The sequence below is a fragment of the Dermacentor variabilis genome, chromosome 4 (genome assembly GCF_050947875.1).
Source record: "Dermacentor variabilis isolate Ectoservices chromosome 4, ASM5094787v1, whole genome shotgun sequence".
NCBI lineage: Eukaryota > Metazoa > Arthropoda > Arachnida > Ixodida > Ixodidae > Dermacentor > Dermacentor variabilis.
The window spans coordinates 134,282,911-134,309,662 of NC_134571.1; the positions used below are offsets into that span (position 1 = coordinate 134,282,911).

At 45.1% G+C, this 26,752-nt stretch overlaps 2 long non-coding RNA genes across 2 annotated transcripts in view; one reads left to right on the forward strand and one right to left on the reverse strand.

Moving 5' to 3' along the window:
- Positions 1-23,833, reverse strand: part of LOC142579802 (uncharacterized) — a 70,212-nt gene extending 46,379 nt beyond the window's left edge. The window contains exons 1-2 of the long non-coding RNA XR_012827455.1: positions 23,704-23,833; positions 21,262-21,323 (exon numbers count right to left, since the gene is read on the reverse strand). This is a non-coding gene — a long non-coding RNA (uncharacterized LOC142579802). The remainder of the gene's footprint in view (positions 1-21,261; positions 21,324-23,703) is intronic.
- On the forward strand, positions 12,949-25,237 carry LOC142579801 (uncharacterized). The gene is made up of 3 exons (XR_012827454.1): positions 12,949-13,173; positions 21,442-21,564; positions 24,986-25,237. It is a non-coding gene; the product is annotated as an uncharacterized LOC142579801 (long non-coding RNA).
- Positions 25,238-26,752: the final 1,515 nt, after the last annotated feature.

The following is a 26,752-nucleotide window of genomic DNA, read 5'->3' on the forward strand; positions in this document are numbered from 1 at the left end:
CCTGCTGACGAATTTTACCAAGGAGCGTCGACACATTGTTAAAGGCACGGCTATTGCTTACTTCGACGAATTTACCTCAATACAAGACTGCCTCTCAGTGGAGCACGCGACGTCCACTGTGGCCATGCCTGCCCCTGTGGTCGATATCAGTGCCACCTTGTCGCCCGTCGAACTCAACAGCCTTCTTGAGCTCATGAATGAGTTTCAGAGCTGCTTCTCATCCACGTCACGAATCATCAAGACGCCGCTCACTAAGCACCTTATTGTCACCAAAGCCGACGCCAGACCAATTTGGCAGAATCCTTATCGTGTACTACCGAAAGAGCGCGAGGCAATACAAACCCAAGTGAAGACGATGCTTGAGGACGGGGTTATTCGGTCATCTAAGAATCATTGGGCATCCCGTGTCGTATTGGTGAAAAAGAAGGACGGTAGCCTGCGCTTCTGCGTCGACTATCCAAAACTCAACCACATCACAAAGAAAGACGTTTATCCGCTACCGCGTATCGACGATTCACTGGACAGGCTACGAAACGCACGTTACTTTTCGTCCATGAACTTGAAAAGCAGCTACTGGCAAATCGAAGTTGATGAGAGAGACCGCGAGAAGACCGCGTTTGTGACACCCGACGGACTTTATGAATTTCAGGTGCTCCCCTTCGGTTTCTGTTCTGCGCCAGCAACGTTTCCACGACTATCAGACCCGGTACTCTCAGGCCTCAAGTGGCAAACCTGTCTGGTGTACCTCGACGACGTGATTGTTTTCTCCATCACGTTCAAGGAACACTTACGCAGACTAAGGACGGTGTTTGAAGCAATACGCTCAGCCGGTCTAACTTTGAAACATGAAAAGTGCCATTTTGGATTTGAAGAACTTCAATTTCTCGGTCACGTTGTTAGTCGTGAAAGTGTCCGACCTGACCCTGATAAAATCACTGCCGTTGCTAATTTCTCAACGTCATCAGATAAAAAGGCCGTGCGACGTTTTCTGGGCCTTTGCGCCTACTACCGACGCTTTATTGTGGAATTTTCGCGCATCACATGGCCATTAACGCATCTCACCAGAGAAGATGTCCCCTTCGTGTGGGGCGAAGACCAACAACGGGCATTTCACGGCGTACGGCAACGGCTGCAGACGCCTCCCGTGCTCGCACACTTTGATGACGACGCTCCTACAATTCTTCATACCGACGCTAGTAATGTCGGCCTTGGCGCAGTACTTGTACAGCGGCAGGACGGCACCGAAAGAGTGATTACTTACGCCAGCAGTACGCTATCAAGAACGGAGGCTAACTACTCCACTACAGAAAAAGAATGTCTCGCACTTGTGTGGGCCGCCCTGAAATTTCGGCCATGTTTGTATGGTCGGTGCTTCACTGTTGTCAGTGATCATCATGCACTTTGCTGGCTGACTAATTTAAAAGATCCAGCTGGTCGGCTTGCGCGCTGGAGTCTTCGGCTCCAAGAGTTCGACTTCACGGTTGTCTACAAATCAGGCAAACGACACACCAACGCCAACCGCCTATCTCGGTCTCCTGTTGAGACTGCAGTTCCCGACGATGATGACGTGGCTTTTCTAGGCGTTCTAGATACTGTCGCCGTTTCACGTCACCAACGCGAGGACGCAGAACTGGTTCCTCTTTTCGATTGCTTAGAAGGAAAAACAAGCAGCGTGCCGAGGTTATTCACGAGAGGGCTGCCTTCGTTTTGCTTGCGCCACGACGTTCTATATAAAAAGAACTTTTCACCTACTGGAAACCGCTACTTACTCGTCATTCCCGCGCCTCTTCGCGACGATGTCCTACATGCCTGTCATAACGAGCCGACCGCTGGTGACTTGGGCTAGACCCGCACATTGGAAAGAATTAGGTTAAAGTACTATTGGCCAAGACTTCCGTCGATCGTGAAACGTTACATACATTCATGCCTGGATTGCCAGCGCCGCAAAACCCTACCCGGCATGCCAGCTGGACTGCTGCATCCTGTTCAGATACTGCAAGCGCCGTTCGAACAAATTGGCATGGACCTTTTAGGTCCATTTCCACTGTCTACTGCCGGAAATAGATGGATTATCGTGGCCACAAATTACCTTACTCGATACGCCGAAACAGGTGCTATCCAACGTGCAACAGCGGCCGAAGCAAGCAGCCGAAGTGCGATTTTTCATCGAAGCCGTCGTCCTAAGGCATGGTGCGCCCGCAGTGGCCACAACAGACAGAGGATCTGCGTTCACGGCTGCGCTTCTGGGCACCGTTTTGCGACTAAGTGGTACCACTCACCGAAAGGCCACGGCTTATCATCCCCAAACCAATGAGCTGACAGAACGCTTGAATAAGACTCTGGCAGACGTGATGAGTATGTACGTCGAAGTCGACCACAGGAACTGTTACGAGATTTTACCATACGTTACATTTGCGCATAACACGGCGCGCCAAGAGACAACACGCGTGACGCCTTTCCACCTCGTTTACGGCCGGGAAGTGACAACAATCTTTTACGCAATGCTGCCACACGAGTGCGGTGACGACGAGACTGGTGCCGAGGAGTTTGCGCAACGCGCAGAGGAAGTCAGGCAGCTTGCGCGTTTCCGAATCGAAGAACAACAGAAATACGATTCCCGAAACTACAATATTTGGCACAGACCCGTCACATACAACGTCGGTGACCAGGTGTGGTTCTCGACTCCGATTGGTCGGCGGGGGCTGTCTGAGAAGCTCTTGCAAAGATACTGCGAAGATACTCTTGCGAAGATACTGCGAAGACACGAAGGCGCCGCATCAGCGATGTGAATTATGGAGTTGTCCCCCACAGCCATAACTGCTCCAAACGCCGGCGGCATCTGCTCGAGGTTGTGCACGTGCTTCGTATAAAGCCATACTTTTCCTCATGACCTCAACTTTGCACCGTCTGTGCACAGCCATCGGACGTTGGTGCATCGGGACGATGCCTTTTTTTTCCTAGTGGTCGGAAGTGTGGCAGATGTCCATCGGATTGCACCTGCAGTGTTTAGAAACCGAGAGAAGTGGTTCTTGTGGGGAAGGAGAAAAGACTAGCGCTATTTTCTGCAACCCATGCGGGAGCACGGCTCAGCGCCAGCAGGGTCGAGGGGATGGGGTTAAGAGAGAGAGAGGGTAGAAGAGAGAAAGCTAGAGGGTCGTAGAGATGGAAGCGAAGTAGTGGACGATCAAGAAGCCCGAGGTGGTGGGATGGCCGTCAGGCCATCAATCTTTGTAGAAATGTCCTATAGTCTCGCCGAGAGCCCCGACAAGTCGAGGTACTCGACGACACTTAGAAAGGCTGGTAGCTGATTACGACAGGGGAACAGGATATCTTCCTGTCGTGAACATGGGAGCCCCAGGCGGTGGAACCCTTGCAGAAGTCGACCGCGGTGCTGCAGGTGAGCAGGGCAGGCCAGCAGGAGGTGCTCCAGAGTTTCTAGTTCACCACAGGAGGCACAGGCGGGCGAGGTGGCTTTCCCAACGCGGTGCCGGCGGGCTGCCGTCCAAAGACGACAACGAACCTCGCGTTGACTGCTCTGATCAAGTGCTTTTACACGTCCGCGACAACAGCTTTCTCGTCTCCTACTAGGCTGTGACAATATATCACACAAAGGTGCGCGCGTAAGGACGTTTCCCAACATAACCACACTTTCGTACGTAGGTGCAGTGGAAACATCACTTCTTGGTGTTACTCTTGGTGATCTGGTACAGCCTTATAATGTTCCTAAAGGTGAGAGCAAGACCTTGCCACCCTTTTCGACACATAGTAACCAGCTAAATACATGGTATTTATTGTCTGCTTTGTCTCTTAAGGCATACATCTGATTCTTGCCAATTCCTAGTTTCTTCTACACTGCTTTTAGGCTTCCTCTGTTCCCGAGAGCATGTTCAATTCTATCCATATTATACTTCCTTATGTCAGCTGTTTTACGCTTGTTGATTAACTTCGAAAGTTCTGCCAGTTCTATTCTAGCTGTAGGGTTAGAGGCTTTCATACATTGGCGTTTCTTGATCAGATCTTTCGTCTCCTGCGATAGTTTGCTGGTATCCTGCCTAACGGATTTACCACTGATTTCCATTGCACACACCTTATTGATGCTTACAAGATTGTCGTTCATTGCTTCAGCACTAAGGTCCTCTTCCTGAGTTAAAGCCGAATACCTGTTCTGTAGCTTGATCTGGAATTCCTCTATTTTCCCTCTTACCGCTAACTCATTAATCGGCTTCTTATGTACCAGTTTCTTCCGTTCCCTCCTCAGGTCTAGGCTAATTCGAGTTCTTACCATTCTGTGGTCACTGCAGCGCACCTTGCCGAGCACTTCCACTTCTTGTATGATGCCAGGGTTAGCGCAGAGTATGAAGTCTATTTCATTTCTAGTCTCGCCGTTCGGGCTCCTCCAGGTCCACTTTTGGCTATCCCGCTTGCGGAAGAAGGTATTCATTATCCTCATATTATTCTGTTCCGCAAACTCTACTAATAACTCTCCCCTGCTATTCCTAGTGCCTATGCCATATTCCCCCACTGCCTTGTCTCCAGCCTGCTTCTTGCCTACCTTGGCATTAAAGTCGCCCATTAGTATAGTGTACTTAGTTTTCACTCTACCCATCGCCGATTCCACATCTTCATAGAAGCTTTCGACTTCCTGGTCATCATGACTGGATGTAGGGGCGTAGACTTGTACAATCTTCATTTTGTACCTCTTAAGTTTCACAACAAGACCTGCCACCCTCTCGTTAATGCTATAAAATTCCGGTATGTTACCAGCTATATTCTTATCAATCAGCAATCCGACTCCTAGTTCTCTTCTCTCCGCTAAACCCCGGTAGCACAGGACGTGCCCGCTTTTTAGCACTGTATATGCTTCTTTTGGCCTCCTAACTTCACTGAGCCCTATTATATCCCATTTACTGCCCTCTAATTCCTCCAATAGCACTGCTAGACTCGCCTCACTTGATAACGTTCTAGCATTAAACGTTGGCAGGTTCATATTCCAATGGCGGCCTGTCCGGAGCCAGTGATCAAATCCGTCGGGAGAATACTACTGCCTTGTGTAAAACGGCTTCCTTAATTTGGACAAATGTTGCACAGAGACTCAAACACACACATGATCAAGAATTAATAAACCACGATTCAGATAAAAATAAACAAACGCACAAGACGTTGCCACAGACGCACAACCTAAGGCACTCGCACACAAAGCGTGCGCACGCGCGATTTCATTCTACTTTTTCTTTGTAATTGAACTACTCACCGCTAGCAAGATCCCACGACAGAAAGTTGGTCCCGACTACCGCATTCGGATGGAGGCGACATGCAAAACCACTCGTATGCTCAGATTTCTGGGCTTGCTAAATAACAGCAGGAGGTCTTAATTACTCACCAGAGAGGCCATTAAAATAGGCGTCTCTTGCAGCGTGCGGATTGCCTATAGGACGTGAAAACTAATTCATTAATTGATCCTCCTTAATACAGTATTCTTTAAGCATACCCAGTGCTTCGCATGGACAAACATACGCAGCACAAGCTAGTATCAAACCATTACGCATTGGCTAAAACGCAGAACATCTCTAAAATAAAAGTGTACAAGAGCCATGCGCTACGCACGTTTCCGAGGCGCTACAGTAGTGTATATTTCCACTTCAAGCCTCTACGTCCTTTTGATGACACCTACATATTCGGATAGCTTGCTTCCTGAAGTCTATTTATGAATCGTTCGTGCTTACAGAGTTATCTAAAGCACATGCCACCTTTATTTGAAATTGCTCAAGGCCGGTTTAGTCTTTCATGAAATGTGATATTTTTATAAAATTGGACAATGAACCCTCTTCTACAGTGAGAACGCCATAATACCCAACATGCTATAGTTTTGTCCAAATCACAAAACCAATAAAGAACCCGCATTTGCGCACGGCAGCACGTGAAAAAACAATGAAAAGTGCAATATTGACCAGGGGCCCTATAACGTAAAGCTATTCCAATGTGTTTCTATTCCAATCTCCTGACGTCAAATTTGCGTAACCACCAACGCAAGCACGGGGCGGTCACCCGCTGGGTTGTCTGAACAGACCATTCAAACGCTCTCCTCGTTCATAGGAGGTCACTTTTGTTTGCTTGAAAAACGAATAACATTGCCTACACTGAGCGGCCTGTCGTATCTAATTGGCTGACAAGAGGCGAGGAGAACGCTCAAGTGGAGATGGATTCGATGAGGCCGAGCCACTGCACTGAAAGTCGATAACCGGATGAAGAGGGTGGTGCCGGCGTCTACGATTGGTCGGCTTTCCCATACTTAGCTTGCTCTGGCTGGTCGAAAATTTCTGCGGAATGCAACGGAAGCTCAAGAATGACACTAAAACGGACCCTCAGCAAAGAAGAGTTGGCAAAATGCGGGGGTAAACGAGCCGAAAGTGCTCGAAAACGTTACACGGTCACGCAGGAAGTTTTATTATACGCAAATACACCCATGCTCTCCGGCAGGTGCGAGTAGCCAGCGTCTGAGCGATCGGCGGCAGCCATCTTTTATTCCTTTCGGAACGGGCAGCCTCCTGCTATTCCGAAGAAAATTCAGTTTTGTTCAGCATATTAATGCATCTTTATCGCGTACGCATCACTTTGACGCGGTGAGTTCTTGCGGTTTTGGGAGGTCGCGTGACAGGCACGTGAAGTGGGTGCAGCCCGAAAACTTTTTACAAATAGCCGAGAACTAATGGCGAAAAGGGTCGAATCAGAAATAACTGTTTTTCTTTTTTCTGTCAAATCATGCGTAATCAGTGTGTACACGTCATATCAGATGGAGAGGTATCGCGGTTTTCGTGACGTCGCGTGACAGACAGGTGAAGTGGTGGTGGTTGAAAAAAGTTTTTGACCAATCATGGACGGCTGATAACAGAATTGGAATAGAAACGTTTGGAATAGTTTTACGTTATAGCGCCCCAGAAGCACGCTAACGAAAATGCAAGGCACGTGTGAGACACAGAAAGAAAAGAACTTGTTGGCAACTACTTGTGACAGCACTATCTACAGGTACCTAATAAAGCGAGAAAGTGGAGCTTTCTTAGCAAAACCAAACTTTCATACTGCCATTAGGCTACGCTACGCACGTTGGCTCAATGGCAGGCTTCCGCTACGTCGTCTGTCTTCCCACTTGCCGTTACAGCTTCCTTCTGGCCTCTGCTTCTCATGTGTATAGAAATTTAATACAGTTGCTTCAATAACTCTGTATTCCTGATTGCCCCTACGACGGCCCTAGCGGCCACAACATACCATATATTCTGGGTACAGGGAGCACTCCGCGCTCTTCACCGGCCCTGGATACGGTGAACGTGACAATGTAACGTCACAATGCTTCTAGCCATCACCTGGTGAACAGGCGATGGCTAGGAGCAGTGATATGACGAGGCCGCTGTCATATTCGGCATAGCAGGATCAGACGACATAACTGCGTTTGTTTTATGTTCTGCGATGCCGGAAATTTACTTTACGATCTGCCACAGTAAGAAAGCTTTATTTTTCACTCCTGTCAAGAGCTTTGCTTACGACGGATCTTTTAAACAATAATTGTAGCGATTTGTTTCATAATTATAAGACTCATTAATGGTGATTTCACCTTAAATTATTATGTCCGAGGTGTTTAGGCCAGAAATGTATCCACAAGCTTTATGCCAACTCTTAGCGATGCCTTTGTCTGCATGAACACCTCGCAATGGTTTAATGTGTAGCGTCTATGGTGATTGTACAAGGCTAACAAAGGTTATGGCTGCTTCAGCTGCACAAAATATTTATTGTCTCCGCATAGTTTACATTTCTAAAATAGAACGCCATGTTCCCTTGCTCGCGCTCCTTTTTTGTGAAGAAAGATGTTGCCTGCCATATCCCTGTAGTTAGCGACCCGGCTACTTCTGCTAATACGGAAGTTTTGACAGACCATGTGCAATAAGAATTTTTTATTGTGTGTTTTATAAGGACCGCAATCAACACCATCAATTTTGTGCGTGAAAGCATTCCCAGCACCAATGGCCGTTCTCTCGAACGCATCCGCATTCACTACTGAAATTCATAAGGTAATGCAGCCATTGCTCAGGCCACTTTAGCGTTCGTACTGCAATTATCAATGTTTCTCTGGCTAGTGCTTACATGCTGCTATTAGGCCGCACTATGCGCATTACCTGCTTGGCCGGCAGCAGCTCTGTATAGTTTCTACCGAACTATAAGTGACATTCCGTGCCACACCATATTTATAATGCATCTGCTCGCGAAACGTGGACCAAAATAGATTGTACTTCCGTTCCGCTCGTGGCACCCCGTTTATCCTTCCACTTTGTTTCCCGTATACACATTGCCACAAAATAAATCCTCAGCGACTTATATTTCCTGTGTGTGCTCACTGCTGTTTGTTATTCGCGTTTCTTTCTGGATGTTTCATGCAGCGGTGGTGGATTGCTAGGTTGCCATTCACTACCACGACACTCAAACTTGTGTTATTTATTTCTGATAGGAAGGACCTGCAAATCTAAAAAACGGAAAAGGACAATTATGAGCGGGGAGGGTAAACCTGTGGTATTTACTAAGTCAACGCCGAGAGCTCAGTTTCTGCTTTTTGTTTCGGTCATTTGCAGGAGCGTTAATAAATTTTCCTGTATGTGTGGCCTGGAGTTGCTGGGTATCCTCTAAAGCTGGAACTGCGGAGACACAGAATGCTCAAAGCGCTGCTTTCGCCTTCGCTGCAATGTTTCTTTTTTACTATAATTTTACTCAACATTATTTTTGTGAGCTGACTGTGGCAGATTACGCACTTCTACTTTACCTGGCCTACTAGTACAGGCGATCATTCGTCCCACGAGAACTAAGTATCCAAGAGATTTAAGCAGTTGTGTTTTTCATTACAAAAAATTTATTTACTTATGTTCGGGCACATATTGTTCTCGGCAAATTGGTGCTGATGTTCTGGCTGGTGATCTTCGCTACGAAGTAATTATTGGGCCTCTTGAGCGTTTCATAATTTAAGTTTCCAGTACATCAAAACAAGGTTCTCACTGGTGTTGCTGAAGTCGTGAGGGGCTTAGTTCGGCACGCTGATCGATTGCATCCTTTACAAATACTGCCCGAAGATGGCACATGTAACCGGTAGACGCAGGCCTCAGGAGAACACCAAAGATTATTGACCCTTTTCGCACAGCAGTTTGTTCTAGAGAAACGAGATGGCGCTTTCGGCGGCGGACCGCCGCAACTAGAATATTTTTGGAACCACATAAAATTATTAGGCAGGAAGTCAACAACAATACAACAACATATCCTAGACGATGATAAAAACAGACTGGAAGGAGAAGCGGCAATAAATTACATCCGAAAAGCAACAGCCGAATCTTTCCAAGACAATGACGAGGTTATACTTGATGAAAAAAAGAGCATAAAAGAGACTCAGGGGGAAAAGCAGCTGGTGCTGACAAATTTGAACTGGAAGAAAGCGGAAGAGAAAATTCCTAAGCGCACAGCCACAGAGCTAGGCAAGGTTCCCGTTAGGCTGATAAATAAACTAGGACAAAGAAGTAAGGAAGCTCTGGTGAAAGCAGTGGAAAAAACTTTAAAAGACAGACGAATGCCAGATAGTTGGCGACAAAGTAGAATGAAATTAATTTATAAAGGTAAGGGGGAGAAAGACAGAATTCACTCGTATAGACCGCTGACCATTACATCGGAATATACAGGCTAGCAATGCAGGCAATCGAATTAAAGCTTCAAACATGGACAGAGAATAATGGCATATTAGGAGAGCTCCAGAATGGCTTCAGAATAGGCAGGCGTTTGGATGATCACTTGTTTGTTCTTACTCAGTGTATTGAAATATCAAAAGCAGAAAGCAGACCGTTGTTTGTGGCCTTTTTAGAGATTACAGGAGCCTACGACAACGTAGACCGCAACATTTTGTGGGATATTCTGGAAGGGGAAGGCTTAGGTAACGATTGTATACAGTTTTTGAGAGAGATTTACGTAGAAAATACCGTTTGCGTTGAATGGGAAGGGATGAGGGGCGAAGAGAAAGTTCATATCAACAAGGGACTCAGGCAGGGGTGCCCGCTGCTGTTTATGATGTACATGGTGAGGATGGAGAGAGCGCTAGAAGGAAGTAATATCGGGTTTAATCTCTCATACAAACAGGTGGGTACAGTAATAGAGCAGCAGCTCCCAGCAGAACTGATAGTTGGGCGAGTTGGTACGAATTCATAGTAAAATATTTTTGCGCGCACAAGTGACAAGGACACAGTGAAGGGGGGACACAGGAGCAATAAAGAAGGAAGAGACATAAGAAGGAAGAAGAAGCATGTGCTTGCTGTGGTAAAGCTAGGGAAACTACGGAGCATGCTTTATAAAAATGTGAAGACGTCTACCCAGCGTTCGATTTAGGCACCACTGGCCTGCTTGAAGCCCTTGGGTTTAGAGGGAGCAGTGGTAGGGCAAACATGTCCGCTATAGACATTAGTAAGAGACGACTGGAGGATTGGGGGAAGAAAAGTAGGGAAACGACAAAAGACGGAGACGTACAAAAGCACAGTTCGCAATAGGGGATCAGAAAATTTGGGCGTGTTTAGTTCATAGTGTTTTTTTTATTGTTTAACCTAGGTAGGATATTAGGCAGTATAGTAGCAAGAGCTTGGCGACGTAACCCTCCGCTCCGTTCCAATGGGGACGCTCATAATATCCATCCACCATCCATCCGCATTTCGCCTCAATTACAGCGCACGACTACGAAACCATTACAGCTTCCACCTTGCTTTTGTGCGATCAGCTATCGGAAGTACAACTGAGTTTTCGCTAACGGACCATGCTACAATCATGCCAGATTGAATCGTGTGGATTGAAGACGTGTTCAGTAGTTGGCGGCAAAAATAGTGACCGGCATATTAAGGAAAAGAATGAATCTGTGTTGCCAAGTTCGCGGACCGTTGCTGCAAACTGTCCGTAGGTGTTACCGGCACTTCGATGTGTATGGCTTTCTTCGAGGATACATAAATTTGGTCATCCGCCAGCGTTGTATCGCTAACTTCAAAGAAAGTACTTCAGCCCCGGAACATCGGCAAGAGTGAGTACCGCTCGTAAAATGCTGACAAAGGGAGTAGCGCCACATCCTGTCATAGTACGTGTCGCGCACAGTATCTACACACATTTACCCTAACTAACACGGAATCTTACGCCCACTCTATCGACAATGTGTCAATAAGGGAATGGGTGCCCGCGAACATACGCCCATCATATATACGCACAATAAATGACAGACTACACCGATAGCGCACAAATAGTCGAAGCTCAATGTTTCGCGACTGTCCACAGGATACTGTCCACAGGAGACTGTCCATGACTGTCCAACATCTTTACTACAATGTATTACAATGTAAAAACGGCTAAGTTTCAAGCCGTGCACGCTGCAAGAACAAATCTATCGAAACTGAGCACACCCGCGAGCGATTAGGCTGAAATGATCATAGTGGCTGCACCAAGGAAATTTACTCAGTCAGAAATGTGACAAGCCGCTGCTTCGAAATATTGCCAAATAACCAACGAAGAGCAACACACACTGCACATGTGTTACCGCGCCAAGTAGTCCGGCAACGTTTGGAAGTGCTCTTGGTCGCTCGGAAAAGATGCTGAATTGACGCAGCTTCCAGACGTCACGGTTTCGCGTTTCCCTAAGACTCGGAAGGGAAAAGCCGCAAAATAAGTAAACCTTAACATTCAGTGCTGCGTTCTGTCCTATTTAACTGTTGCTAATAAAGTGCTTATGTTTTGTCTTCGCCAGCCTAAACTAATGTGGATTAAAACGTGAGGCTCCTTTCAGAAGCGCTCTCACTTGTGCGCGCTTTGCCTCTGTAGCTTTCCCTTCATAGACACTAAAAGTTGTCGAGTACAGCATTTATTGCGATTTGACGTCACATGCTCAATACGCAAACCACGCAACCTTATTTCAGCTACCTTCCACCCTTACGGCCGCGTGCGGAGTGGGACGCGGAAGAACAGCGCGCCTACTAAGCACCGTCATGTACAGATACAGAAGTGGGAATGTGCGCGGAGACGACGGACGGCGCGAAATAGAGACGAAGTGTATGCACCTGTGCATCACCTCAACCGACTCCGCTCTCATCGTATCTCTGGGTGATTTCAACAAAGGCGCGTCTCGGCCAGACGAGCAGTGCTTCATGGCGTTCTCCTGGACCGGTTCAGCCCTCAATTTTGCACAAACACTAGTGTGTCCACGACGCGTCATCGGTCGTGTATAGACCTCACATTGGCCAAGAAAGTTTTCCGTGTCGCCACAGACCCGCTGGCCGTATGTCATAGCGATCATAAAGGGATAGTCACCTTGGTTACCAAATAATAAATACAAAAAGCAATCAAACGAAAGTTTAAGATCAGAAAAGCATTGAGTATGGAATTTAAAATAAAACACACCTAGAAATATTGAAAAAAAAAATCCGAAATTCATTGTGGTATGTGTCTTTTATTTTCAATCAACACATTGATTATCAACATATTTATGACCATCTGTATACCTCCGCTGCTTATCCACGTTCACAGAGTGGAATGGCTCTGAATTTTACGCCCTCATTTGCTTCCCTTCTTGTCGAGGCTGTGTCCCGGTTCTAAAATGCATTTCATTGCACGTGCCAAAGATCGGTCGCACAGAATAAAGTGCTGGCTTAGCTTACGCAAATTATTTACGTCAATGTAAGAGGCTCGCATTGAAGGAAGGTACAGCAGCCGATCTGAGCTGTAGGCATTGGATCGGCAGACGTTGAAACCATGGCAACAAGCGCACCTGCAGCTTTGGGGTATGAATAATCTACAGCGAAGTGACACTTAAAAGAATGAGCCATTGTGCGTTCCCAACAGGTGCTTCTTATACCGAGGCCACGGCGGCAAGAGGAAAGCGAACTTGGCGTAAGCTGCTTTCGTCCCTCTGTGGCCTTCGCCAACGGGCTGCCACCGCGTGTCCACACAATGCGGACTTGGCAGATAGCTGGACGAAAATAAAAATTCAAAGTCGGAATGTCAGAGTCGGAATTTCAGAAGACTAGCTACCTCTACCTAGAGTGCAAAGAAAAACAACGAAGCTACGCGTCTCGATTGCAATGAAGTCTCTCACTTTGCTCTGCTTCCTTTGCCTTGTTTTGGATAGTTTTGGTAAGTAGTTCTTTATTGCAAAATTTACTGTCGTAAACATTATTTTAGGCTACACTTCAACAGCAAGAAATGCGTATAAACATAATATACTGGAAATGAGTATTAACTTTTATTGAGCAGACAGAATTGTTTTCCACCTACGGTGAGAGGGCTCCTTCAGTCCATGAAGCCATGGCACCGAGCCATCCTCTCTGTCCGGTGCACGAGCTTGCGCTGGTTGTCTGGGTGGGTGCTGGCCAGTTGGTGCTCCCCCCCCCCCCCCCCCCTGGGCTTATCGAAGGTTTGGAAGTTGGATGATAGAGATATGTCGTTTGGGCAATTCCACATCCAATAAGATACTGTACAGGGCGTTGTGGGGAGTTGAAATGAATGGTGGTCTAGCGTAGTAGTTATCAATCCAACTCAGAAACAATATTTTTGCGTTCTACTGTCACGTTTCCTACACAATAGAACCGAGAGAGAGAGAGAAAGAAACGTTTATTGCTCGAAACAACGTCCCCAGCGAGGCCCGGTATCCCCCTGCGGTGGGAAGGCGTCTCAATCGAGGAACCCTCGGGCTTCGACTGCCCTCTTGGTCCAATGCACGAGTTGTCGTTGGTCTTCCAGGTCCCCGAGGTTGAGCTTGGCATCCCACGTTTCGAATAGGTGGTCTTCGTTTGCTTGCTGTGCTCATTTCGCATCCGCTTCCTATTGCATTTCACTGCCTTCCTGCCACGGGCATTCCAGAAGCAAATGTGCGAGGGTGCCGGGTTCGTTGCAGAGGGGCAGAGGTAGCAGTGGTGCGTCAAGTAGAGGCGGTGTACGTGTACGCAAAATATATTTTGGACTATCTTGATAAGTCCTGCGTTGCTTAGGAAAAAAGTATAGTTTTATCAAGAGAGCAAGACCACCGAAACTTCTTGCCGATTCCACGCGCTGTGATATCTGGAGCACTGGTTAACTAGCATCGTTTGGTGTTTCGCGTTCGACACGGGTGGAACGCATCCCTCTAGGGCGAGCAAGTGCGCTATGGGAGCGCGTTCGTGTGTGCCAAAAACGTCAACAACGACGGCCAAAGGACTGCGACGACGACCGCAACAATGACGGGTTTACTACGACAGCCACACGCATGACTTGACAACAGATTTCGCATGACAGCAACCACGATGCTGATGTCATGAATACGACAGGGGCAATGACGATAGCATAACGGCTGATGTACTCTCCTAAAATGAAGAAACATTGCAAACGTGGGCCGATCCAGGAAGTAGTAGAGCTGGTAAACCAGGAGTATGAAGAAGGGGGTACGACGTCGCCGTTTGCCTGAAAGCTCTAGTGGCCGCGGTTAAAGCAAACTAGAAAGTGGCCCTCTATGGCTTGCAAAGGTATGTTGTTAATATGCGGGGGGACGCACGTTTCATTTATCTCAAACTGGTATCATGCCAATGTTTTAGAATTGTTTTGCGGATGAGCACCGCAGCGACGTCTGCGCTTCTTTTTCAGATGTATTTGAGTGCTTAGATGGATGTGGCATATTCACCGCAAAATAATTATCTCTCACGTTTTTACGGCGTTGCTCGTTTTCGTAGGCTGAAATAATTTTGTGCACGTTGTTTAGTGAACAGTAGCGTTGTCCCGTACCGGAAACGTTATTTCCCTTTTGTTTTATTGTACTAGTTCTTATACACATAGTCTCTGCCCAGACACACACAGCGCTAGAAATTATTGTGTAGTCGAGTGCCACGACTGAAAAATTATTTAAATTGCGGCTGACATAGTGTAAGTCCCTTGTGCCATGGCTACCACGACAGCGAAGTACAATATATAGTGTTTTATCCCAATCAGATCAGGCGAGCGAAGCGGCTGAGCATGTTCTCGCGGCTTACTTTATTGTCAGTATAATTGCAGGCATGCAGTATTTCGGCAAGGCCTGCTATATCCCAACACGCTGGCTGGAATTTTTTACACAATCCTTTAACCAGACATGGTCTCTCACGCAGATCACTAGTGTGAATTATAAAAATCTCCTTTAATAAAACATGTAAATATAGCCGACACAATATCGTGTTTTTGTACGAGAGAAATGTGGTTCACATGCCACCAGTGTACATATTTTCATTTGTTGATGCTGAAGAAAAGGTCCGACGGGCAAAGTAGCTGTAGAGATAAAAACGATTTAACTATGAAAACGCAAAGCGGTAATTATTCTTGGTTGTTTCCTTAACTCAGCTTTAAACTGTAACATCGATCGGCTGCCATGCCATTGGTCCAATGAAGTTGGAAAGTTATCTGAATTGTACAAAGGCGAATACTCCACCGTGAGCAAATATCGGTTACGGTAAAACGGTCGCTTCGCTTAGGTGAAAAAAAAACTGTTTTACTTTCTCGCAATCGCGGATTTAGCGATTTTAACAACGTTCTGTGTTGAGACTAAATTGAAAACACTGTTGTTGAATACGTTGAAGAAAACTGTATGCGTATTTCTGTGATGTTATGCATTACTTTTGCTACCTCTAAAGGCTCAATTGAGCGAAAAATGGTGCGTCGGTGAAAGAGTCGGAGCGTTACTCCACTAGCCATTTACTAAAAAGATTCATGCATCTTATAATGGTTAGAGCGAAAGCGAAATACTTTCAGTACTATCACTGCAGCAGCCGCGTAACACTGGGTTATCACCGCATGATGCTATAAACGAGTGTTACGACTCACAATGCTTGAGTGCTTTCTTTATAACCGTTCACAGTTTGTCTTTGCTAATGACTCAAACTCAGAACCAAGCAGAGCACAGTCCGGAGTACCTCAAGGGTTGGTACATGGCCCCCTCCTTTTTTTAATTTACATAAATGGTCTACCCTCTTGTTTTTCCTCTAACATTCATTTATTCTCAGATTATTGCGTAATCTTCAGGGAAACAATATGCGACACTGATATATCTTCTCTTCAATCCGACCTTAACCCTATTTCTACTTGGTGCCAATCATGGTCAATGGAATTAAATATAAAAAATGCAAATTAATGCGCGTGTCCAGAACTCCTAACCAGCTCCCTTCTTACTGCGATAATAATCTCTCCTTAGACCCTGTTTCATCCTACAAATATCTTGGTATCCATGTTACTAGAAACCTCTCGTGGTCCATGCACGCTTCTTACATAATTAAATACGCTAACCGCATGCTGGGATACCTAAAACGCAATTTCACTAAGGCACCGTCTTCCCTAAAATTAATGCTATACAAGTCACTAGTCCGCTCAAAGCTTGAGTACGCCGGAGCAGTTTGGGATCCCTTCCAGAAAAACCTAATTCACTCATTACAAATGGTACAAAATAACTCACTCGTTTCGTTTTTTCTAATTATAACCGAACTGCCAGCACTTCTGTAATTAAATTAAACCTTGATTTGCAATCTTTAGCCTCTCGCCGTAAAGGCCTTAGGCTTTCAATTTCATAAGATGTTTCATCATCCTTCCCTTCGCAATGAACTTATCTCACCTCCTCAATACATTTCATCAAGGTTAGATCACAATAACGAAGTTGGAATTCCATTATACCAAACCAATGTCATGTCTCATTCATTCCTTCCGCGTACATCTGCTGAGTGGAATCGCCTATCCGCCTCAACCACTCCTATTATTGACGATCAGCACTTCATGGCAGTATTGGATAACATTGTATAAACAGGAGCATTGCATTCATGTTTTTGTACTACCAATTGTATCACCGTTTTTGTATTACCGGAACACTGTATTACTGCACTGCATGCACCGTATTTCATTTTATAACCAGCACTCCAGGAACACTCCGATAACATTGTATAACCGAGAGCTATCTATTTCTGTACTATTGCCCATTTTGCTGCACTGTACATTTTTTTCTGTATTTGATGTAACCACTCCCCTCTTTAATGCCCCTGGCCCTCAGGGTACACGAAATAAATAAATAAATTCAGAGAAATAACACAGCGCCCAGTATGGGGACCTAACCTATTTTTAATATGATGAAAGACACCAAAAAACCCGCTTGGTAGTGCTAGTCCTCAGTTGATGTACGCGTATGTAATAATAAGCTAAATCTAAATTGCTACCGAATGTGTATTATTGGGCGTACATCTTCGTTTTTTTAAGCAGAAAAAATCGAGATAAGGCAGAGGCCATTAATTAATAATTCTTTGTCTTGCAGGCAGCGCTCAGCTCCATGGCCTAATTTTCATTCTTTAATTGAAGTGCTCGAAAGATGCACGCTGATTTTTGCCTTGGCAGTAACGGGAATGCAAGAAATTTCGGAGCTCTGCTCACTACAGAAAACCAGGGACTAAGAAGTATCAGCGACCAGTGTCACTAGTGGCTGCTGGCCCATAATGTGCATGTAGAGTCGTTGCTTTTCTTTTCCCATACGATGAAACAGACATGCAGCAAAAGAACGCTAAATGTAAACGGCTGCTGCAAGCGTAGGTACGGATTACGCAAGAAAGAGAGTTTTTCTATGTTTCCGTAGTTCTGGTAGCCTCAAAAATTTTCTAGGTTGTGTGCATATTAAAGTATTAAGGCCGACAAAAGCCACGAAATTATACAGATATAATCCGGGAGGAGGGGGGGGCGGGGTCTAGGAATGGTATTAATATTGTAGAGCCCTGGTAGATTTAGAAACTTCGAAATTTTCGCCTTCTGCTTGATGTAATGGCTGATCTGAACGAAGCAGCCAGTTGTTCAAAAATTTATTTGTTTCTAATTTTCACAAAGTGAAGCACAATACCATAAATACACATTATAAAATATGTGGCACACTGAAAAGTCGACAAAGGTTCAAGACTAAAATAGGTGTTTATTAGTATACACCTAATCGCAGAACGTAAACGATGCCTCCCATCAGTCTCTCGTCTAACGCGTTCAAGCGCTCCCTGGACTGAAGCTCATCCTCTTCTCTTTTTTAGGAGGAACGCGGGAAAATGAACGCATTCGCGGCCACGAAGTGTGGTCACGCTTGTAGTTCCGGCGGATACAGTCTTTCGACGGCTCTTGTTATCACAAGGCCGTCTTGTTACCTTAAGTTCCCACATTTCACGCGGAAGGTTATCCACATGTACAAGTACAACATGGCCTTCCCTAACTTTGTTCTTGACCCACTTGCCACACAAGTGTGCTGATCTAAGTAGGTGCAAGCACTCTTTTGTCGATCGTTTCCAAAAGCTATCGGTCAGGCGCCTATTGTACTGAAGTCACCAGGCGGCCTCCGTATGCGTTTATATCTCCGTTTCCTCGAGGTTGACTGGTGGTACCGTCGTGAGCCTATGGCAAGTCAACAGATTGACCGGAGTCGCAGCGCATGGTTCGCCACGTATCCAGTTTTTCTGAACATGAGGGTTTAGTTCGCGTCAGTGCCAACACTTGGGGTACTGACCTTAAACATTTAAAACTTCCCGCGGTGACGCACTGATGACGTCAACAAAACAAAAATAAAATAAGTAGAAGCTGTCCCTACGCACGGAACTTTGCCACAACGCTTTTCCCGCTGGCATTATCAGTGTTCTTGATGAAGCGTAGCAGCTCGTCGGCTGGAAATGACTTATCCTAATAGCGTTTAGTCCCAACGAGCGATGATTGATTCTAGGTTTTTGATACGGTTCTTCTTCTTTTTCTTTTAATTTTTTTCTTTCTTTTTTCTCTTATGGAGTACACAAGCTAGGGTAATCATTGCAAGCACTGCGTGGAAGGCTTTCTTCAGTCGGCCCATTCTTAGCGTCCGAACTTCGCACAGCGTCTACGAGAGACGTCTTCGTGGACGGCTTCTGATTTCAACCTATTGATTTCGTTTAGCTGGCCCCAATAATTTTCCAGCGACTTTGCTATCTACACTCATGGGCTAGCGCAGCATCTCCGAATTCAGATATGCATAAGTATTAAGATATACACATTTATATGTTGGGTTTACGCCTCGAGGCAAAAGGCACGACACAAGGATTGTGCAAACTGTCTCTCCGTCGTAGTCCGTTAGCCTGCTATAGCGGAAGCAGCTCGCAATATTACGCGACATTTATTGACCACCAGGCCAGGTACACCTTTGGGTATGATATATATAGTACTTGCAGTTGGTTCCCAAAGTAGGTTCCTGTCACGGTTATCCACGTGCGTGAAGAAAGACCGCTATTTAAAATTATTGTGCAGTAATATAGGCAGAATTTGTCTGTTCTCCATATTGTCTGCCATGTTGCCGCTCGGCCTTTATTTAATACAGCAGCAATGTAGACTAGCAGGTATTGAACGCCATAAAGGCTACCTACATACACAAAAAACCTCGCGCACAACTCCTGACACTTACTTGTATGGAAGACTTGTGTGGCTGCCAAGCGCATCCTTAAGGAGTGTTAAATAATAAATTATGGGTTTTTACGTGCCAAAACCCCGATGTCATTATGAGGCACGCCGTAGGGTGGCACTCCGGATAGTTCGGACCACCTGGGGTTCTTTAAGTACCTAAGTACTTAAAGAAGAAGTACTTAAACACCCGTGTACTCTACCTAAGTACACGGGTGTTTTCGCATTTCACAACCATAGACGTATGGCTGCCGTGGCAGGGATTCAATCCTTCGACCTCGGGCTTAGCAGCGGAACATGATAGCCACTAAGTAACTACGATGGGTAAGGAATATTGTCAGTTCGAGGAAGGTCAGATTCGGTACGTGAGACAATTTATTCCTATCCTTATTGCGCAAAAATCGGTGCGAGCCGTCGAAGAATGACACCGTAGTGTGCATTGTATAATGTGATGGAGTCAGCGTCCAAAGCTACAGACCCGGATCACCCTGTAACGACTGACCACCAAACATCTCGCTTATACATGCCATCGCCTAACAGCTGCCTGGCGCTGGCGTCGGGCACAGGTTCTCAGAACGAATTTTTCTTCAACTGCGAGGCTTTTTCTTTCGAAGAACCCGTACGGGCTTCCTTTGTAGCAATTGCTACAATTGGGTGGATGTCTCAGTTTACCTTAATTAATATTTGGTGCGTCATACTTCGCCGCATTTATTTTTCAAACTATGCTAGAGATTGAAAAGGCCGTCCAACTAACAGTGATTGTCCTCTTCAGTCTCTTGATATACCATAGGAGTGCTGTCATTAAGTTATTTTTCAACTCACTCAGCCCTTTTCCTCTGTTTATTTCGGCAGTGTGTGTCTATCGCTGTGGTCATCAAATACGCCCGACGGTATGCTATCACTCAAGCCTTTCTGGCGACCTGAGCAAGTGAAGTTACGCGCTTTCTTCAACATGGCGTTGACATTTAGTATGGCTGTCCCTGAGTACTTTCCGCGGTCTTCGCTCACAGCTTTCTCTCCATTGCCATCTCTTACACTACTCGTCGTGCTAGATAGAACACAAATACGCAACGACCTTGATGAAGTATCAGTTACCCGCTGATTCACATGCTTTCGATGTACATTTCCCCTGATCACCGGGGCAGGAACGTGGCCCTGCCTTTGGTGATGTTATCGGTCGGCAGCTTCACTCAATATCTTAAAAGTGACACTATCACTTTTTTCTTGTCGACAGGAGCATACTGTATTTCCTCTCAATATAATTTTGGCTTTAGGTGTGACCTTGCATGCCCGCTTATTCTGTTACTCTGATGGCGACCGTTGTCGTCAGGATGCTGCCTTATTCTGAACTTCGCCATCACAACAGAACACAGAAAGCTGTTTGGCAAACAGGCCACCGGGATTCATGCCCATGTCTGGTGAACTACAAAAATGGAGCTCGTCGATTGCCCTTCTTTTCATCTTTTCATGGCTAATTTATTTTTGATGAGAAATTTGTGCATCTGACTGTTATTCTGACAACAAATTCTACAGATGTTCCCAGATAAATTTAGCCACGCTGCTGAACGAAAAGAGTCAGTCAGTCAAGAACGACTGTGCAAAATACAATTTCCTTACCAGAATTGTGGTATTAGATCCCCAGACCTCTGGCGACCGAACACCGTAGGCGTTAAAATCGTGTCTTGCACCATGTTTGTTCAATATTTCTTTTTCGTTATACAGCTTGGCTAAAGTTAGCTGGGACACCCTATATATTCAAGCGGATGTTTACATAAACAATTCGGCGACGTCAATCCATACCAGTGCTGTGCCGAATTCAGCTTGCAGACCAAGGGCATAAATAGCTTTCTTGGCTGTATCTGCTGGGTAAGAATAATAGGAAACTACATTGAAGCATTCATTAACAAAGGCATCTTTTTCTAAAGCATTACCCGGAAAGATTTTGCTCGGTGATCATAATGTTTTTTTAACAATTTGCAGCACTCAAATTTAATTTCCTCTGTCGTCTTGCTGGAAACCACTGCGTGCCAAAGGATGAATGTCCCCAAGGCAAAAAGTCGTGGATTATTGGTTGCGGAAAAGGCAAAGTTTGTTGTAAAGTTGGTAAGTAAACTTGCTTTCAATGTTTACTTTTTCAAAACCATCCTACTTCCAATTTGGGGGAAAGAAATATAGCAATCGCACGAGTGGGAAGACGATTATTCAAAGAGCGAAGTGCAGATGCACAGCTAATCATGAGTGATAGTGCGCGTGACAATATAAGGCAAAAGCCTTTGAGAGCGTCAGAGAATTATTTTCTGATATAAAGTCTGTTACACAAGTTATTAGCCCCGAGAAGATTTAGTAGTGCCCTCTAGCGTGTGACGATAGCTTGCGGACTCCGCTACCCCTGCGCATGCTTGCTCGATGGGGGAAGGCTGCCTCGACGTCGCTGGTCTACCTGTTCTGCCCGAGTTTATAGAATCCAGCTAGTCGAGGACATTTTACTGCAATCTTGTACAGGATGCACTAGAATACTCACAACGAACTTGAGCAAAATTTATTGCTCATGGAGTCTTCTGCGAAGCATGACTGCATGCACATGCACATAATGGCGTGGGTATGTTGTGAAGACGGTCATGAGTTTGTGAACAAATGAGAGAAACTTCGCAAGTCTTTTTTCTTTTTTTTTTGAATATCAACTGCAGCGTTGCGCGTTCATATACCCTGTGAGTGCTGTAATAAATTCAGCCCTTACCTCTGCACGGCGCACCCACCGTGGTCGGTAACACGCTCAATTGGGCATAAACGTTTTGATTTTGTCGCAGAGCAGCACATTAGTCTTACTACAAAAATATTTTGACGGCATTCGTAGCGCTATAAATATATAAGCGCATTAGGGCTATGAATATATAGGGGCATTGCAGCGAAATGCGGCATTTGACTGTTACAATGCGACCGTGGGAAAGTGTGTCATTACTTGCGTGGCTTAGAGACCAGCAGGTGGAAATTGCTCCCGTATTATGCAACCTGAACGTGCGTTATCAACATTCTTAAATTCAACACAAATTCAAAGTGCGCACAAAGCACGGAGAAAGGCGGAAAGCAGTAATTCCGCGGCGCGATGTGCGAATCGCCCTAAACTGCAAATTTCCTTTACGATGTCCATTAATGACAGCAGGGGGTTTCAACGCCTGAAAAGTGATCAAACTCGTACCATATTCATTTTGTTAGTGCACATTTTTCTACCGCCTATCTAGAGGTACGGGGCGGTTAAAAAACATCATCGACGGTTCGGTAAAATAGCGAGCAAAATTGACTGTCAAAGCAAACACTGCTACCTCGTCCTGTGCCACACGGCTGAGCTAGATATTAAAATTGCGCTTCATTGTTTCCACTATTTCTCAGTTTCGCCACTGCATGCTGTAATTGGTTCCGATCAGTGTATTTCCTTAAAGTGTCCTTTGTCAGGAGAGTTACATGCGGAAGTCGGCGTAAGGAAACTCTTATTCAGGTATATTTTTTCTTCGTCCTTGTGTTCGATAGCGCAAGCTCACCAGACGCGACGTTTGTACAGTGTAGTGTGAACAAGTCCTGGTGGAATAAAAACAGGAAAAACCTCGGCCAAATATGTCTTCCGTTGTCTTCACTATATCCTATTCTCTGCGCGTCTCCCATGTACTCTGAAACGGGAGAACATAACCAAAGGCAAAAGTTTGCGTTTGCTATTGGTTACCTAGACAAGTAGGTATATATCTCGAACTAAGCACGAAGGACAACTTAGACGACGCACGCAAGCGTGATACATTGCGCCACCTACTACGACTGCCCATTTCGTTCTTGATCAAGAAAGCATTTTTTTTTATTTTTACGGCGATAAATTGATGTTTTACAACTTTTTTTGCTTTGTCAAAGTGGATTGAAAAGAAATACTCTCGCCATGCTATACTAAAAGACAACTACCATCAATGCCTGCGCTTAAAATTTATACCAACATGACTTTGCACGCGGATAGGGTAAAACATGCATTACGAATGTGACACACAATGAAGCGTTGTGTAACTACGGTTAGAAGTAAATGCTTATCACTGACATTATGAGACATGGATTGTATGCAGAATCCTAAATTATCCATATCGATGCACACAAATGGAATTATGAGTAAAATGCTATCATATACTGCCACTGCACTGCTGCGTATTCGACGCAAAATTCGGATAATGCGCATTTGTTTCAAAGCTGCGAATACTTCAGTTTACTTACCGATATTTTACAAAAGAGTCACGAGATCGTGTCCGTGAACACAATAGCAGTGGTGTTAAGGGAAGCATATTAACCATTTCAAGCGCTAATTAATAATCTTAATGGAAATCTTACTTTCACCGCATTTCTTATATCTTCAGGATGAAAAAAGAAAGCGTACAGCTCCAGAACAGGGCTTGGAATAGCGCCTGTCTAGCCACTTGAAGATTATGACTAGCGCAACGTATTGTACAAAACAATGAAAGAAGTTTAACCGGTTGCATACGAGGACATATTCACACCGAGCAAAAAATACGCAACCATCTGCCTTCTCACCTGTTTTTCTAAGACGCCTTGCGCATGCTTTGCGCTGGTTTTGGGAACGTTTCACACAGCTTGCGAAATGAACGCGTTGCAGAAAAATGAAAAAAAAAAATGCTATGTGCTCTGGCCTTTATTAAACGCTTATGCAAAACACGTACCTTAGAAAAAACAGTCCTGTAAATCGATCGTCGAATGACAAGCGGAGCTTAAGGGCAGGACGATTTGTTCATTAAGGTCTTACTGAGGCTCATCGACGAGCACCGATAGTCCCTATCGGTGCTTCCTTAGAACTCGCGCGAGGCGAGACTTAAGGAAAGCCGTGCGCGTTTGTAAGCGCTCCAAAAAAAAAAGGATTACATGCATCTGCCTTGAAATTTGCTGCCCGTTTAGGTCAGACCAGTGCATGCATCACCGTATTGCACTCACGTAGCTACTCAACAGAAACGCTAAGGCGTGCAACACGCGGCATGCAGGAAGCGGATGCCGTAACGCGGCCCTGGCTCCGGCAGCGTCCATTGTGAAGTGCATGACGCTGCGTCCACTGTGATACGTAGTTCCCTAGTGGGACCACAACGCTAAGCGCGTTTCTGCAGATTTTGCACACCATATTGTATGAAACTCTATGTTCCATACATCTATTTTCGCAACTCCCGCATACGGTCCACTATTGTGCCAGAACGACGGTGGTGGCCCCACCAGCGACGGCTGCGAATATGCGCCTCTAGCGACTTCTAAATCGCTATCTCAAGCAAATAGCTCTAAAATACAAATGAAAACAGGTTAGGTATTGTGTCGGGACCATTACCAAGCCCTTTTTATTCGGGTAAATTTCATAAAAGGCACTGTAATTTCATGCCTAACAGCATCTTCCAAAGCGCGGAAGCGCGGCTCCTATTACATAGTTGCAGAAGTTGTCTCTTTCGTGTACTCGAAACTGTTTTTGGCGCAATTCAAACTTACACTGAATTCCTCTATCTAGTGGCAAAAAAGCCTACGTGCTCGTCGTTGGGAGGAAGGTGCGAAGCAGTTTGCGGCGGTCGTGTCAACAGGAACGCCAGCTGCTCTGGACTCAAGGCGTGTTGCATTTACATGAGCTAGTGCGGATGTGCCCCTGTTGGCCACCACACTCTACACGACTGCACCGAGGGTCAGCGACGGTGACATGAGCTGTGTCGTCGTTCTTTTTTTTTCGGCTGGACAATACGAATAAAGCATCGCAAAATTCTATGTAGATGAATTGTACATTTCGAACTCTATATTGCGCGCAATACAGCAATGAGCTTGACAGAGCACTGCTACGCGAAGCAATTATACTTTTTTTCTATCTTGATATTATCTTGATATTCGCAGAGCGACGGGAATGATTAACATGTTAAAGCATCTTATTCCAACGAATTTAAAGAAACAGCTATATTACACACTAATACACTCTCGTCTACACTATTCTCTTCTGGTCTGGGGAACTACTACCAAAACTAACCTTATGTCACTATATAGGCTGCAAAAAAGAGCCGTAAGGGCAGTTTGTAACCTACCTGTACTTGCACACACTAAACCGTTTTTTGATAAGCTTGGCATACTCCATATAGACCACCTATTTTTGCATAAGCTATCGCTCGAGGCGTTCCGTCTCCATCAGGCTGATCACATACAGTTTAATCAGACCTTCGCCACCAAAGAAACTCCGTATAATCTCAGACATGACCCAATCTCTATACCGCTTACTCGCACGAACTACGGGAAACAGGCATTACACTTTCAAATATCAACCTTGCTTAACAATAATCCCACAATTCTGGAACAATTACAAACCACGAAATCAAGCTTGAGGTTCAAGAAATCTGTTAAAACGTATTTTCTTCGCTGCTTTATTGTATAACTTCCTTATGTACTACAATGTTACTGTTTCGTTTTCCTTTTTAACATGTTCTGATCGAGATTCGAATTGTTAATCGTTTTTTATATGTTATCATATTTCGAAAATTGTAACACTTGTTGTGCTGTTATTTGCTTCAGAGTGTCAACATGCTTTGGGTGCTGCAGCCTTTGTCAGGCAAGAATATTGCCTTTTGCTGCAGCCCCTGAGACAGCTGTATGTCTCAAACAACAAATAAATGAAAATGAAATGAAATATTGATATCTTAATTCTGTGAGCATGACACCCAAAATGAGCTCAACTATATTGCTTGAGCTCTTTTTGGGTGTGGTGCTGTGGCATAATTAAATACGTGTGACCAATTATAAAGGAATTCAGACCTCTCATATTCTTTGCGCTGTAGCACAACGAGCCGTTCTATGGATAGTTACCGCAGGTTAGAGCTTGATATTTAGCAGTCAGTCTCTTATAGCAACACAGTACTTTATGTGTGCATGAGTAAATGCATATTGAAGACTGATGTGTTATTATAGAGAAGAATAGTGCTGTAGTTAGAAAGAGCCTATAAGTCAAAATATGCTTCTTGCACCACTGGTATGCATGCGAACTTAACAGTCGGAGTAAATCTATAGCTATAGTGCTACGAAATTTTCTCTTATATGAGTGCTTTACTGAAAAATTGTAGATTGGTGTTCCCCTTCGTTTACACAATAAAATGAACAACTAACGTTTTCCTAAAATTAGGTGTGATGGTATTAATCGCGTACAAGCAAGATCAATGTCGTAGTCAGCTACTAACAGAGCCAGCTGGGCAGCTTGCATTGCGCTATGATAAGAATGTATTAGCGTGTGTTTTGATGTCCTGCAGTG